Genomic DNA, 16,935 nt, shown 5'->3' on the forward strand with positions numbered 1-16,935 from the left:
AAGATACATGGAATAAAAGTGAAAGTGACAGGATACTCAGGTACTGATATACCAGTGAAAGGAAGATGCATTGTCAAAGTAACACACAAGGACAGAGAGCACACGCTAGCATTAATCGTGGTGCCAAAGGATGTGCAAGCCATACTAGGTTTAAAAGCCTGTGAGAGACTGAACCTGGTAAAGAGAGTCCTCGTTGTGGAAAGCGAAGGAGAGACAGTCTATGATGAACTGAATGTTGCGTACACACCGGGTAAGCTGATGTATACAGCAAACACGTTGTCCAGAGCTGTTGACCCAGGAAAGCCCGCAAACACAGTGAAAAGGCGGATGTACAAGGCAAAAGACAGTGGAACTGACTTCTACCAGAGCATGCTTGTATACCGCACAACGCCGCTCGAGTGTGGTATGTCACCAGCCGAACTCCTTATGGGACGTCTGCTAAGGTCAAACCTACCCATCCCGGAGAACCTCCTGAAAACAAAAGAGGGGGAGAAAGTGAGGAAGTTCAAAGAACGACAGAAAGAAAAGCAAAAGTACTACTATGACAGAGGAACACAAAACCTACCTGAACTCCACACTGGTGACCAAGTAAGGTTCAAAGACAAAACAAACACATGGACTCAGAAGGGAACTGTCCTGAGTGAAGTTTAACCAAGATCATACACCATTCAGACAGATGAGGGTGCTGTTCTGAGAAGAAATCGTCGAGATCTTCTCATGGGACCAGCCACAGCAGGTCAAGAGACTGATACTGTTGAACAACCTGATCACACAGCTGAGAACATATCATCTGAGGCAACAACTCAGATTCAAGGACAATCAATCAGAAAATCCTCAAGACACGTGAAGCCTCCTGAGAGACTCATTGAGCAAATTTAAGGACTATTGTTATAGAAGGAAGTAATGTTATCTTATTCTTTCTTCAAGTTCTAGTGTATTGACATATTTCATGTGAACACACAAAGCAAGGTTAAAAAACCTTGATCATGATAATGATAATGTAAGTTCATTAAGTGTTACAGTTAAAATGCAGATTAATACAAAGAAAACATGTTGTTAGTTAAAAGTAAAATACTTTTGTTTTAAGAAAAGGAGATGAAATGATATCAGCAAATAGAGATGGTATTTGCCTGTTTGATTATGATGCCTTATCAGCATGTTTGCATGTATTGATTGCTTGTGCCTGACCAGCAGAGGGCATGTGACCGAGACAAGCAAGGCAGTTTAGTTTGGTTTCAGTTTCATTCTGGATGCATCACAAGCATCGTGTCTCCTGTAAAGCTGTATAAAGAGTTGAACAGACTTTAGATTAAAACTCATTCTCTTTCATAAATGTCTCGTCATTGAACCCACAAAGAAATCAATACAATTATCACATTGATGTTTGTGGGAGCTTGCTGTGTGCAGATTGGCTGTTGCATTTCCTACATTACAACAGTGACTACACTTCAAAAGTACTTCATTGGCTGTAAAGTGCTTTGGGACATCTGGTGGTCATGAAAGGCGCTATATAAATGCAAGTCTTTCTTTCTTGCCTCTGAGTCAGAAGGTTGTGGGTATGAGTCCCACGCCAGAGACTTGAGCACTTGAGCATGTAATCTCGGCTGGCATTCAGTGCAGTTTTGAGGGATTGCTAACACTATCGGAGGTGCCATCTTTCAGATGAAACATTAAACCGAGGCCCCCATCTGCCCTCAGGTGGACGTATAAGATTCCATGGCTCTATTTTAAAGAAGAGCAGGGGAGTCCTCCACTGTCATGGCCAATATTTATCCCTCATCCAACATCACTAAAGCAGATTGGCCTGGATTTTGCGGTGGGTATGATGGCGCAATCTGTCAAGGTACGTATTGACAGATGATCCGCACCACCTTGGAAATCACAATTGCTGGCGCAGAGTTGGACTATTTGACCACCAACTGCCCAGTAATTAAGTTCGAAAATTTTAAGGTTAGTGAAAGCAGGCGCAGGAGCCTGTTTCACGTCTTAAAAGATCTATGGAGGAACTTTTTTTTCAGTTGATTAAGGTTCAAGTGGCTGTGCCTTTCAATTTAAAGCAGATATAGTGTGACACAGTACAGTACTGACACTCAATCTTCAAAACCAGAAAACATGTCAAACTAGAAGAAAAAGGTTTAAATTTTCCAGCTTGACGTTCAATATAAATTGGTGCTTTTTATATGTGTACGTGAGAGAGATGTACACAAGCATACAAGTCAATAATTGTATTGTATTACTAAGAACATAGTTATCACAGGGAGCACCTATGTTCAAATAGCCTGGATAAAAACATCTCCTAAAGTCAAAACGCACTTCTCACAGTGCAGTGCGTACACTCAGAATGTTTGACTTTGCACAGACTTTTAAGCAGAAATCAATTCAAGATTTCAAGGAAAACTTTTAGTTTTGTTTCAACAGTGTGTAGCAAAGGGATGTCCTCTTTCATGTACTTTAGTTTCATATCATTAAATGGCGAGCACACATCCAAATTGTACAATCTAACAGTTTTATTTTTTAATTATTTTTGTAAGTTTCATGTGAACACACTATTTAGCATACTCTATTTTACTTTCAATACGAAAATTAAATTGATTGTTCATGAAAACATATCCTTTACAAACACAGAAGGTCAGGCAGATAGAAAGTATTCATTTTAATTACTTGGGAAGTTGAATAAGAAAGTTAAATAAAGTGAACATCTATCAGATTTCAGTGACCAATTCTGTCCTTTCAACTCAAAAATGAACAACATAACAAACAATATAATGCATCTATAACAAGGAAAATAGATTTATCTATTACCAGTCTAAATGAATCCAAATAACATATTTTAACCCTGAAAATTAACATTGAATATATGGCTGGGAATCTCTGAAGTTCAACAACATAACTTGTAGGAGTGTTAGACCTTTACGGAGTATCAAAACAGGAAGTTGTATACATAAGGACGAATAAATTGTGAGTTTGGATGAAAAAAATAAAACAAATGCTGATATATGAAGTAAGTCCAAGTACCAGTTTAATTAAAAGTTATAGAAGTTTTGAAAATTCAATAAAACAGTGATTTACTTGTACTTCTTGCAATTTAGTATACTGTATTCGCTGCTCACGATGCGGTCTCCTCTACGTTGGGGAGACCAAACGCAGATTGGGCGGCTGCTTTGCGGAACACCTCCGTTCAGTCCATAAGGGTGACCCTGAGCTTCTGGTTGCCTGTCACTTTAATTCACCACTTCACTCCCACTCTGATCTCTCTGTCCTCAGCCTATTACATTGTTCCAATGAAGTGCAACGTAAGCTCGAGGAACAGCACCTCATCTTTCGATTAGGCACTTTACAGCCTTCTGGACTCAACATTGAGTTCAACAATTTCAGACTATAACCCCTGCTCCCATTTTTCATGCTGTATGATTTTGTCATCCCCATTTGCAACATTTTAACTTTCCTGCCTCTTACCTTAGCACAGAATATTCCTTCAATTCCTTCCTCTCCCCCCTCCCCTCCCCCTGGCTCTGCATTTGCTTAAAATCTGTTACATCTCCAGCTTTTTCCAGTTTGATGGAAAGGTCCCAGACCTGAAACGTTAACTCTGTTTCTCTCTCCATTGGATGCTGCCTGGCCTGCTGAGTGTTTCCAGCATTTTCTGTTGTTATTTCAGATTTCCAGCAACCGCAGTATTTTGCTATTGTATTTATAATGGTGACTTGAGCAAGGACCGGAAGGCACCCTGTGCCTGTGGAACTAAATCCCAATAAGGAGGCGAAAAGTGCAAGTGTTTGGCAGAGTAGGTTTTGCTGTAAAGGTGAGGAAGCAAGTTTGGGATGAACATGAATTGGTGATGGTGTGTCTGTGTTGAATTGTGATGATTTTTTTTTTCAACTATGTACATCAACTGCAAAGTTAAATTAAATTAACTGCATTGTGCTGTTTGAATTGAGAGAATGACTCAGAGAGCTGAGTAAACTTCTGAGTGAGTCATCAGGTAGATTATTTCAGATACTGGCTAAGATTTTATCTAATGAGAGATAGACTGAGTTGAGATGCTGACAGAGTAGGTTTTTGCTGAGAGATGGTTTTGGCCTGACCCGGAGTTGGCGATGGTGTCTGTGTTGTAAATGTGCTAGTGCAATTGAGGGTGTGTGTCTTTTTTTTAAATTAAGGAGATGAACTGCAAATTAAGTTAACTGGATTACGAGATCACAATATAATTATAGATAAGGAAGGCCATCTAAATTCATCCATCCAGAAAAACACTACAGCATCCAATTGTTTTTTTTACTTATTTCCAGTGTGTTTGCCCCCATTACTCTATCCAAAAACTTCATTCCATATATTAACCACTCCTTGGGCAAAGAACTTCCATGTACTAGTCATAAATTTGCCTTTTACTATTTTGAAGCTGAATTTCTTTATCCGCATCTTGCAAAATTATTTTGCAGTAATTTTTCGATTTACCTTTTCCATACTATTTACTATTTAATAAACCTCAATAAGGTCATCTCTCAGATACCTTGGGGGTGAAATTGGCCAATGCCAGTAGTGCGGAAAGGGCACATAGCAAATCTTTTTTGTTGATTTCAAAACTCAGACTAAAGGTAAGTCTTATCTCTGTAGTGGCTACAGAACCATTTTTTTTAATTACACCGGTTTGAAGCTCTTTATGTTAAAGGCACTATAAAAATGCAAGTTGTTGTTGGTGAATTTCTCCCCATGTCTTGGTGAACAGAACCAGATGCTGTACACAAAGTGTGGTCTGGCCAGAGCACTATACAGTTTGAGGATGACTTCCTCTGACTTATATTCTTCTGTTTTGTCTATATAATTCAATATTCTTTTGACTTTGTTGATTGCTACTCTGCAATGGTTAGGCATGTTAATCAAGTCCACTAAGTCTCCAAGCTGTCTTTCAACGCCATCCTTGGCCATTTCAGCAGCATTCACAGAGTACGTGTTGCCCATTTTCCTTCCTAAGTGAAGTACTTGAAGTTTTCCATATTAAATTTAATCTGCCCATTTACATATTTTGTCCAACTCATCCTGTAATTTCTGAGCTGCCCTCTCTGTTCCACTGCCCCATCTAGTTTGGTATCATTTAACCAATTAATATCAAGTTTAAAGCTGGATATTCCTCTTATGATAGGGGTTAAAATGTGCAATACCACTACGCCACCATAACTAAAGTGGAGCAGGAATCATGTCTCATCGGTGACTTGCGAGCCTTTCCAAGGGCTCCCAGGGTAAGGCACTTTACATACTCCAAGCGGGCCTCTCCACCAGTGTAAGTGTATCTTGGGCACCTGCTGGTTGGGGTTGGGGGTGGGGAGGTGGTGTGAAAGATGTGACTACCCAGCCTATTGTGGAAGAAGCCATTACATCCAGCTATAGTTTTACTAAAAAGTTGAAAGCGGGCCCTTTTATAAGAGGGCAGGTTTCACTTGGGCTGAAATATATTTTTTCTGAAATATTCCTGTGGGCACCACTCCACTATATCTTGCCGGCATCCAGTATATTTGGGGCACAGGAGGCAAGAGCAGTGGGAATCCTGATGGCTGATGCCATCTTGCCAGTCGTGCCTCCTTTTGATATACCAGGCCGCAAGCAACTATTGCTCACTCCTGCCCCCGGAGGAAATCCCAGTGGATGCTACCGAACCCTGCCCCATTTCCCATTCTCAGCTGTCATTGCTCACCTCAATTGCACTGTATGGCTGTCCCAAGCCTTCAGGAAATTCGGGGCCACAATCCTCAAGTTTACTGCTAATTTATATCATTATTTTCATAGTATCAGTTGTGCCATTTGAATTGAGGAAGTGAGTCATCACGTAGATTCCAAAGCAGCAGAAGACGGCCGTACCTTACCAAACAGAGGCAACACAAACTACTTGCTTTTGCTCCCCAGTGCTGCTGTCCCTTAAAATCCTGCAGTAACAAGTTTCTTTCCCACCAGCATATCTTCCTCATATAAAGTTGCATTTGTAGCTCTCCCACCAGTATGCAAATAATCTGACCATGGGAAATCCAACAAGTAAGCAGTGCACCTCATCAGGGGGCAGAGGTCCTGCCCGGCCGACATTACGACAGCCCTGAAAGCACTGAGGAAATTTAGGACATGAGCTCTTGGGGCAGTTTTATTGAATTTTTTCCACCATTTAAGGGCAAAAAGACTATGCAATTAATCACAAGACAGTCAATTTTACAAGCTATGGAGATTTCTCTTTTTTTTAATTCACACTTCAGCCAGCAAAGAGGCCACAGGCTGTGAAAATGCAAATGATCTCGGGGCTGAAAGTCAGATGTGCATCCTTGAGGTGAGTGGAAGTCCCGTTCGCTCCAGATTCCACAAAATTGAAAAATCTAGACCATCAGATAGGTGGACAGAGCAATAGCAGATGAAATTGAATCTAGACAAGTCTAATTACTGCACAAAGGGGAAAAAATTGGTGACAGAAGTGTAATGATATCAGCAAATAGTGATGGTATTTGCCTGTTTGATTATGATGCCTTACCAGCATATTTGCCTGATTGATTACTTATGCCTGACCAGCAGAGGGCATGTGAGAGACAAGCAGTTTAGTTTTGGTTTCATTTTAGATGGATCCCTAAGATGGTGTCTCCTGTAATGCTGTTAACTTGTTGAACAAGCTTTAGATTGAAAGACATTCTCTTTCATGATTGTGTCGTCATTGAACCCACATACAAATCAATACATGGTGTCAGAAGTGATTGAAAGAGATGAAGAGGAAAAATCTGAAGTTAAATCAGCTCTCCACATATTAGCAAGCCAAAAGAGAACATCGTTACTTACCATTGGAGAATAGCTAACGAAGTGAAAAATGGAAGGTTTACACCCACCGGCGAAGCTTCAGTTGACAGGTAATGTGGCTGAAAATTGGAGGAGATTCAAACAACGTTTGGAGTTGTATTTAGCGGCAATCGGAGCTGATGAGAAAAGTCATAAAATGAAAGCGTCAGTGTTCTTACATGTCGTGGGTGATGAAGCGCTGGAGGTGTATAATAACTTCACATTCGCTGCTGATGGAGACAAAATGAAGCTGGATAAAATAATGGAACAGTTTGAGGCCTACTACATACCTAAACGTAACGTGACGTTTGAGAGGCACAGATTTTTCACGTGTACAGAAAACGGGAGAGACTATTGATCAGTATGTGACTGAACTGAGAAACCGAAGCAAAACATGTGAATTTGGGGGACTGACAGACTCGCTGATAAAAGACAGACTGGTGTGTGGTATTCCAGATAATAGTCTAAGGGAAAGACTGCTAAGAGAGCAAGATCTAGACCTGGGAAAAGCCATAGCACTGTGTAGGGCTACAGAGACTGTGAAGTCGCAGGCAAAGGAGCTGTTCAGTGACAGTAGCTGCAACGTGGATGCAGTGAGAAAGAATGGACACAAACCGTTTAACAAAAAGAGCGCCAATGTGAAAAAAGAGGCATGGCCAGCGAACAAAAATGAAAGGGGCAATCGAAAGTCATGTAGTCGATGCGGTACACAGCATCCACCAAAAAAGTGTCCAGCATATGGTAAAACATGCAATAGTTGCAACAAAAACAACCATTATGCCCGTTGCTGCAAGAACCAAGCGCAACAAAGCAAGGTCAATGCAGTAGATGAAAGCGAGATAGAGGAGTTCTATGTAGATGTTGTGTCTGAAAACAAAAAAGAAAAAAGAGACTGGATGTTGACACTAAAAGTGAATGACATACACATTCCATTTAAATTGGATACTGGAGCACAAGTTAATGTGATATCAGAGACTGATTTTAAGAAAATTAGACCCAGACCAAAGATACATGGAATAAAAGTGAAAGTGACAGGATACTCAGGTACTAATATACCAGTGAAAGGAAGATGCATTGTCAAAGTGACACACAAGGACAGAGAGCACACGCTAGCATTAATCGTGGTGCCAAAGGATGTGCAGGCCATACTAGGTTTAAAAGCCTGTGAGAGACTGAACCTGGTAAAGAGAGTCCTCGTTGTGGAAAGCGAAGGAGAGACAGTCTATGATGAACTCATGAAAGAGTACTGTTGCCTCACAGCGCCAGAGACCTCGGGTGACTGTCTGTGTGGAGTTTGCACATTCTCCCCGTGTTTGCGTGGGTTTTCTCCGGGTGCTCCGGTTTCCTCCCACAGTCCAAAGATGTGCGGGTTAGGTTGATTGGCTATGATAAATTGACCCTTAGTGTTAGGGGGATTAAATACGTGGGGTTACAGGGATAGGGTGGGATATGTGTTGGTGTAGGGGTTACGGGGATCGGGTGGGATATGTGTCGGTGCAGGCTTGATGGGCCGAAATGGCCTCTATCTGCACTGTGGGGTTTCTGTGTGATTCTGTGTGTGACCTATTTCAGGGTCTAGGCTGCCTTCCAGGAGAACACACGATCAGAGTAAATAAAAGTATGCCAATGGTCATACATCCATGCAGAAAATTTCCATTTGCTCTTCAAAAGCAACTGAAGGCAGAGTTGGACAGGATGGAAAGCCTGAACGTGATTCAGAAGATAGATGAGCCAACTGAGTGGGTGAGTTCCCTCGTCGTTGTGGACAAAAAGAATGGAAAGCTCAGAATTTGCCTGGATCCAAGAGATCTAAACAGAGCAATAAAGAGAGAGCACTTCAAGCTTCCTACACGTGAGGAAATCATGTCACAGTTTGCAAATGCAAAGTATTTCAGCAAGTTAGATGCATCATCAGGATTTTGGCAGATGAAACTGGACGAGGCAAGTTCAAGACTGTGCACGTTCAACAGTCCATTTGGCAGATACAGATTCCTAAGGTTACCATTTGGCATTGCCTCAGCTCCTGAAGTGTATCACAAAATTATCCATATGATCTATGAGTATCTGGAGGGAGTTGATACATCAATGGATGACATCATAGTATGGGGAACCACGAGAACTGAGCATGACGAGAGACTGAAAAAAGTGCTGGAAGCAACAAGGAAAACAAACCTGAAGCTGAATAGAGAGAAATGCCAGCTCGGGGTGACAGAACTGACATTTGTGGGAGATATCCTTAGCAGTGAGGGCATCAGACCAAATCCCAGAAAGGTGTCCGCCATTGAGAATATGCCAAAGCCACAATGCAAAAAGGACGTGCAGAGGTTTAATGGAATGATCAACTACATGGGTAAATTCATATCCAACCTCTCAGAAAAGATGGCGCCACTGAGAAGACTAACTGAAAAGAACATAGAATGGGAATGGAATCATGAGCATGAGAAGTCATGGAGCGATCTAAAGAAACTGCTCACAGAGGAACCAGTTCTGAGGTTTTATGACCCAGTGAGACCCATCAAGATATCATCAGATGCATCACAGAGTGGGCTCGGTGCCGTTCTTCTGCAAAAATATGACTACTGGCAACCTATTGCATATGCATCGCGCTCAATGACAGACGCGGAGACGCGATATGCTCAAATAGAAAAGGAGCTGCTCAGCATCACATACGCCTGTGAAAGATTTCACCAGTTTGTGGCAGGACAAGCAATCAGTGTAGAGACTGACCATAAGCCCTTGATTGCATTGTTCCAAAAGCCACTAAATAGCTGTCCACTTAGAATACAAAGAATGATGATCAGGCTGCAACGCTATACACTGAATGTTGCGTACACACCGGGTAAGCTGATGTATACAGCAGACACGTTGTCCAGAGCTGTTGACCCAAGTGAGCCCGCAAACACCAAAATGGATGAAAAAGTGAACGCCTACGTGGACATGATCACAAGTGCACTGCCCATAGCAGATGCAAAAATGGAGCTCATAAAGACTGAGACAAACAAAGATGAAACAATGAGACGACTGAGGAAAAGCATCTTGGATGGATGGCCCAACATGAAGCAAGACTGCTCACCTGACATGGCAGAGTACTGGAACTGCAGGGCGGAACTATCAGTGGTCGAAGACATCATCTACAAAGGAAGTAAAATAGTTATCCCAAAGAGTCTGAGAAAAGAGATGCTAAAAAGGATCCATGGAGGACATCTGGGAATCGAAAAGTGTAAGAAAAGAGCACGAGAGGTGATGTACTGGCCACGAATCAACCAAGACGTGACAAATGAGGTGTCAAACTGCACAATATGCCTGAAATATCGAGCAAGCAATCCGGTAGAACCACTAAAGCCACACCCAGCGCCAGACAGACCTTACCAGAAGGTAGGCGCTGACCTATTCGTATGTCAAGGGAAGGACTATCTTGTAGTCACAGACTATTACTCCCTGTATCCAGAGGTTTGTAGACTGTACACCACCACTGCAGATGCTGTGATAACATGTATGAAAGCCATATTCTCCAGACATGGCGTGGCAAGCGAGGTCTTCACAGACAATGGACCCCAGTTTTACAATGCAAATTTCCGACACTTTGCCAAAGAGTGGGACTTTGTCCACACAACGTCAAGTCCTCACTTTCCACAGTCCAATGGACTAGTGGAAAAATCGGTCCAGACAGTGAAAAGACTGATGTACAAGGCAAAAGACAGTGGAACTGACTTCTACCAGAGCATGCTTGTATACCGCACAACGCCGCTCGAGTGTGGTATGTCACCAGCCCAACTCCTGATGGGACGTCGGCTAAGGTCAAACCTACCCATCCCGGAGAACCTCCTGAAAACAAAAGAGGGGGAGAAAGTGAGGAAGTTCAAAGAACAACAGAAAAAAAAGCGAAAGTACTACTATGACAGAGGAACACAAAACCTACCTGAACTCCACACTGGTGACCAAGTAAGGTTCAAAGACAAAACAAACATATGGACTCAGAAGGGAACTGTCCTGAGTGAAGTCCAACCAAGATCATACACCATTCAGACAGATGAGGGTGCTGTTCTGCGAAGAAATCGTCGGGATCTTCTCATGGGACCAGCCACAGCAAGTCAAAAGACTGATTCTGTTGAACAACCTGATCACACAGCTGAGAAATCATCATCTGAGGCAACAACTCAGATCCAAGGACAATCAATCAGAAAATCCTCAAGACACGTGAAGCCTCCTGAGAGACTCATTGAGCAAATTTAAGGACTCTTGTTATAGAAGGAAGTAATGTTATCTTATTCTTTCTTCAAGTTCCAGGTATTTACATATTTCATGTGAACACACAAAACAAGGTTAAAAAACCTTGATCATGATAATGATAATGTAAGTTCATTAAGTGTTACAGTTAAAATGCAGAGTAATACAAAGAAAACATGTTGTTAGATAAAAGTAAAATACTTTTGGTTTAAGAAAGGGAGATGTAATGATATCAGCAAATAGTGATGGTATTTGCCTGTTTGATTATGATGCCTTACCAGCATATTTGCCTGATTGATTACTTATGCCTGACCAGCAGAGGGCATGTGAGAGACAAGCAGTTTAGTTTTGGTTTCATTTTAGATGGATCCCTAAGATGGTGTCTCCTGTAATGCTGTTAACTTGTTGAACAAGCTTTAGATTGAAAGACATTCTCTTTCATGATTGTGTCGTCATTGAACCCACATACAAATCAATACAAGAAGTACTTCATAAATGGTGTTGAAATACCTACGGATGAGAGATATAAGGATTTTAGTAAATTTGATATTAAAGGGCAGGAGTTTTTCACTTCTATACTCGCTAGCCAAAGATTTTCTACCCATTCACTTCAATGGATGGACAATTGCTGGCCGACGAGCACAGAAACAGAAAACCCCGGCCAAAATGTTACATAAAATGCAGTGCATCATATACAGTCATGTTCAAACTGTATAGTGCTCTTAAATAACAACAGAAAGTGCTGGAAACACTCAGCAGGTCAGGCAGCATCGAAGAGAGGAGAAACAGAAGCAATGTTTCGGGTCAAACCCTTTGTCAGAACTGGAAAAGGTTAGGGAGGAGAGATTTTTAAGCAGGGGCAGGGAGGAGGGGAGGAAGGAACAAAGAGAAGGTCTGTGATGGGATGGAAGGCAGGAGAGATTGACTAACAAAGGGGATGATAGTGTAAGGCAAAAGGTAATGGGACAAGTTAAGAATGTCAGAACTGGAAAAGGTATAGCGCTCTTGTCAGCCTCACTTTGAGTACTGTCTTCAATTCTCTTCACCAAGACACACGGGAGACTAATTATTTTTAGAGAAGAGCCACACTGATCCCTAGCACCATTAGACTGAGTTATAACAAACGAATAGGGAGATTTAGTCTATTCAGTCTTAAAAGATGATTGAGAAGTGACCTTTTAACGATAGTAAATTGGATTATGGAGTCCTGGTTCAGGTGGAACTGATTTCTGCCTAATTACATCGTTCATTAAACCTCATCGACAGCATCAAACACAGCCTCTCAAGTGTTTGAAACAGTCTAATGTATCACGGAGCTATTAATTCATAACAGAATAGGCTTAACGCTGGTAGCATTCGCAAACATTGCAGGTACTAGCGATATGCTTTTTTATATTTATTACGGAGGCTGCTGTCCATTTAATTCAAGTAAAGTGCCTTTGTTTTACAAACTGGCTTCTCAAAGGCAAGACTATATTTCAAAGAGTTATATGGATGTAAAAGAACATGTTTGGTGTACCAATTAGTTATAGTTTGACCTAACCACTACAAATATAGAAACTTTCATTCTGAGTATTGGTGCACCCTCTCGGTGTGGGAGCCAGAAATGACCACCTTGAGCAGCCAGTGAAGCCAATGCCAACAGGTTCAGCAGAAGATTTATAAAGTTGGGTGAAATGGACCCTGTTGCAGGAAGGTCTTTTTTTTTTAGCAGCTGGTCACTTTCAGGTGGCAATTATGATGCGGCTAGGACCTTTCCACTTTGGTGGGCCCCACTTCTTCCAGCTTAGAGAATTATACACTTGTTTTATGTAGTACATTGGCCACACTTGAGGTGAGACTGGCAGGAATTCTGGTTGATGATATCTCAAGAATAACAGGGCTCCAGACCTCCTTAAAGCCTTTGTCCAATTGTGGACAAAAGAGCTGAATTCCAGAAGTCAGCTGAGAGTGTCTGCCCTTGACATCAAGGCAGCATTTGACCGAGTGTGGCATCAAGTCAATGGGAATCGGGGAAAACTCTCCACTGGCTGGAGTCATACCTAGCACAAAGGAAGATGGTTGTGGTTGTTGGAGGCCAATCATCTCAGCCCCAGGACATCACTGCGAGAGTTCCTCAGGCCAGCTGCTTCATCAATGACCTTCCCTCCATCATAAGGTCAGAAGTGGGGATGTTCACTGATGATTGCACAGTGTTCAGTTCCATTTGCAACTCCTCAGATAAGTGAGCAGACCATGCCTGCATACCGCACGACCTGGATAACATTCAGGCTTGGGCTGATAAGTGGCAAGTAACGGTTATGCCACAAAAGTGCCAGGCAATGACCATCTCCAACAAGAGAGAGTTTAGTCACCTCTCCTTGACATTCAACAGCATTACCATCGCTGAATCCCCCACCATCAACATCCTGGGGGGGTCACCATTGACCAGAAACTTAACTGGACCAGCCACATAAATTCTGTGGCTGCAAGAGCAGGTCAGAGGCTGGGTATTCTGCGGTGAGTGGCTCACCTCCTTACTCCCCAAAGCCTTTCCACCATCTACAAGGCACAAGTCAGGAGTGTGATGGAATACTGTCCACTTGCCTGGATGAGTGCAGCACCAACAATACTCAAGAAGCTCGACACCATCCAGGGCAAAGCAGCCTGCTTGATTGGACCCCATCCACCACCTTAAACATTCACTCCCTTCACCACCGGCGTACCGTGGCTGCAGTGCATACCATCTACAAGATGCACTGCAGCAACTTGCCAAGGCTTCTTCGACAGCATCTCCCAAACCCGTGATCTCTACCACCTAGAAGGACAAGGGCAGCAGGTGCATGAGAACACCAGCACTTGCAATTTTCCCCTCCAAGTCGCACACCATCCTGACTTGGAAATATAACGCAGTTCCTTCATCGTCACTGGGTCAAAATCCTGGAACTCCCTCCCTAACAGCACTGTGGGAGTAGCTTAACCTCATGGACTGCAGCAGTTCAAGAAGGCTCACCAGCACCTTCTGAAGGGCAATTAGGGATGGGCAATGTGATGAAATATTTCCATTCATCACTGCCTGTGACTGAGATCGGTTTCAGTGTCATTTCCCTTCCCCCAGACCTCATTGTATTGTGTACTGGAATGTGCTGTATTGTATACTGGAATGTGCTGGAATGTGCTGTGTGTAGGGCTCCGCCCATACCTGGCCCCGTTTGTAAGCTAGCTAGCTTACAAACGGGGCCAGGTATGGGCGGAGCCCTACACACAGCACATTCCAGCACATTCCAGTATACAATACAGCACATTCCAGTACACAATACAATGAGGTCTGGGGGAAGGGAAATGACACTGAAACCGATCTCAGTCACAGGCAGTGATGAATGGAAATATTTCATCACATTCACCCCTTCTATAGATTTAGTCTGTTCGGGGGTTTGATAGTCCTCTGCGACCGACGTGGCTGTTGCGGTGCCACGGGTGTCGGCTGGGTGTCCCCGGTAGCCTCCTGGGTCTCTGCCGGGGGTGCCGCCAGGGTTGTTGAAGGGGTAGTTGGTGGGGGTGCCGTTGGTCGGTGTTCTTCCGGGGGTGATGAAAGAGTAGTGGGTGGGTAAGAGTTGCTGTGATCGTCGTTGCCGCTATTGCCGTGGTTGTTGTCGATGCCGGCTGGGGCGACGTCTTTTATGGACACGGTGTCCTCCCTTCCGTCGGCGTGCCAGACATATGCGTATTGGGGGTTGGCGTGGAGTAGGTGTACTGGCTCCACGAGAGGGTCCATCTTGTGGCCCCTCACATGCCTTCGCACGAGTACTGGACCTGGGGTGGAGAGCCATGACGGCATGGATACGCCTGAGGTGGATTTCCGGGGAAAGACAAACATTCGTTCATGAGGCGTGGTATTAGTGGCCGTACACAATAGCGACCGTATCGAATGGAGCACATCCAAGAGGACTTCCTGCCAGCGGGAGATAGGGAGGCCCTTGGTCCTTAGAGCTAGAGTGACTGCTTTCCATACTGTCCCGTTCTCTCGCTCCACTTGGCCATTGCCCCGGGGGTTGTAGCTGGTGGTACGGCTCGTGGCGATCCCCCTGGACAGCATGTACTGGCGTAGCTCTTCACTCATGAAGGACGCCCCCCTATCCGTATGGATGTAGCTCGGCATACCGAACAGGCAGAACAGGCTGTTGATGCATTTAATGACCGTGGCGCTGGTCATGTCTGGGCAGGGGAAGGCGAATGGGAACCGGGAGTATTCGTCCACAATGTTCAGGAAGTAAACATTGCGGTCGACGGACGGGAGGGGGCCCTTGAAGTCTAAGCTGAGCCGCCCAAAGGGCCGTGTAGCTTTGATTAAGTGGGCTCTATCTGGGCGGTAGAACCGAGGCTTGCACTCAGCGCAAGTGCGGCAGTTCCTGGTCAGGGACCGAACTTCCTCAATCGAGTAGGGTAAGTTACGGGACTTTATGGAGTGGAACAGCCGTGTGACCCCTGGGTGGCAGAGGTCGTTGTGGAGGGTCTGTAGCCGATCCCCGGTGGCGCTGGCACACATCCCTCGTGAGAGGGCGTCAGGGGATTTGTTAAGGGTCCCTGGCCGGTAAATGATGTCGTACTCGAAGGTGGAGAGCTCGATCCGCCACCTAAGAATCTTATCATTTTTAATCTTCCCCCTCTGTTTATTATTGAACATAAACGCTACCGACCGCTGGTCGGTAAGTAGGGTGAAGCGTTTGCCGGCTAGGTAGTGGCGCCAGTGGCGCACTGCCTCCACGATGGCTTGGGCCTCCTTTTCCACAGAGGAGTGTCTGATCTCGGGCCCTTGGAGGGTCCTCGAGAAGAAAGCTACGGGCCGCCCCGCCTGGTTGAGGGTGGCCGCCAAGGCGAAGTCAGACGCATCACTTTCCACTTGAAATGGAGTGTTCTCGTCCACTGCCTGTAGCGTGGCCCGCTCAATATCCTGCTTAATGCTTTTGAAGGCGGCGTGGGCCTCAGCAGAGAGCGGGAAAGAGGATGCTTTCAAGAGGGGGCGGGCTTTGTCGGAGTAGTTGGGGACCCATTGGGAATAATAAGAAAATAACCCCAGGCACCTTTTCAGGGCTTTGGGGGTGTTGGGCAGGGGCAGCTCCCGTAGGGGGCGCAATCAGTCGGGGTCTGGTCCGAGTTCCCCATTCTCCACCACGCTGCCTAGTATGCAGAGGCGCGTGGTGTTGTAAACGCACTTGTCCTCGTTGTAGGTGAGGTTGAGTTTTTGTGCGGTTTTCAGGAACCTCTCGAGGTTCGAGTCGTGGTCCTGCTGGTTGTGACCGCAGATGGTGACGTTGTCGAGGTAGGGGAAGGTTGCCTGCAAGTGGTGGTCATCGACCATGCGGTCCATCTCCCTCTGGAAGACCGAGACCCCATTCGTCACCCCAAAGGGGACTCTGAGGAATTGGTAGAGGCGTCCGTTCACCTCGAAGGCGGTGTACGGGTGGTCCTCTGGTCTGATAGGGAGCTGGTGGTACGCTGACTTGAGGTCGATGGTGGAGAACACCCGGTATTGGGCGATTTGGTTCACCATTTCTGATATGCGGGGTAGCGGGTAGGCGTCTAGTAGGGTGTACCTGTTGATCGTTTGACTATAGTCGATCACCATCCATTTCTTCTCGCTACCCCTTACCACTACCACTTGGGCGCGCCACGGGCTGTTGCTGCGTTCAATAATGCGCTCTCACTGCCTGTGACTGAGATCGGTTTCAGTGTCATTTCCCTTCCCCCAGACCTCATTGTATTGTGTACTGGAATGTGCTGTATTGTATACTGGAATGTGCTGTGTGTAGGGCTCCGCCCATACCTGGCCCCGTTTGTAAGCTAGCTCAGTCTGGCCTCAGTCTGGCCTCAGTCTCCAGAAGGAAGACATCTCTCTCTCTTACGTGTTACGTTCTAAGTTAATAAAAG

This window comes from Somniosus microcephalus, chromosome 9 (genome assembly GCF_052327205.1).
Source record: "Somniosus microcephalus isolate GS21.2 chromosome 9, FLI_Smic_1.0, whole genome shotgun sequence".
Classification (NCBI taxonomy): Eukaryota; Metazoa; Chordata; class Chondrichthyes; order Squaliformes; family Somniosidae; genus Somniosus; species Somniosus microcephalus.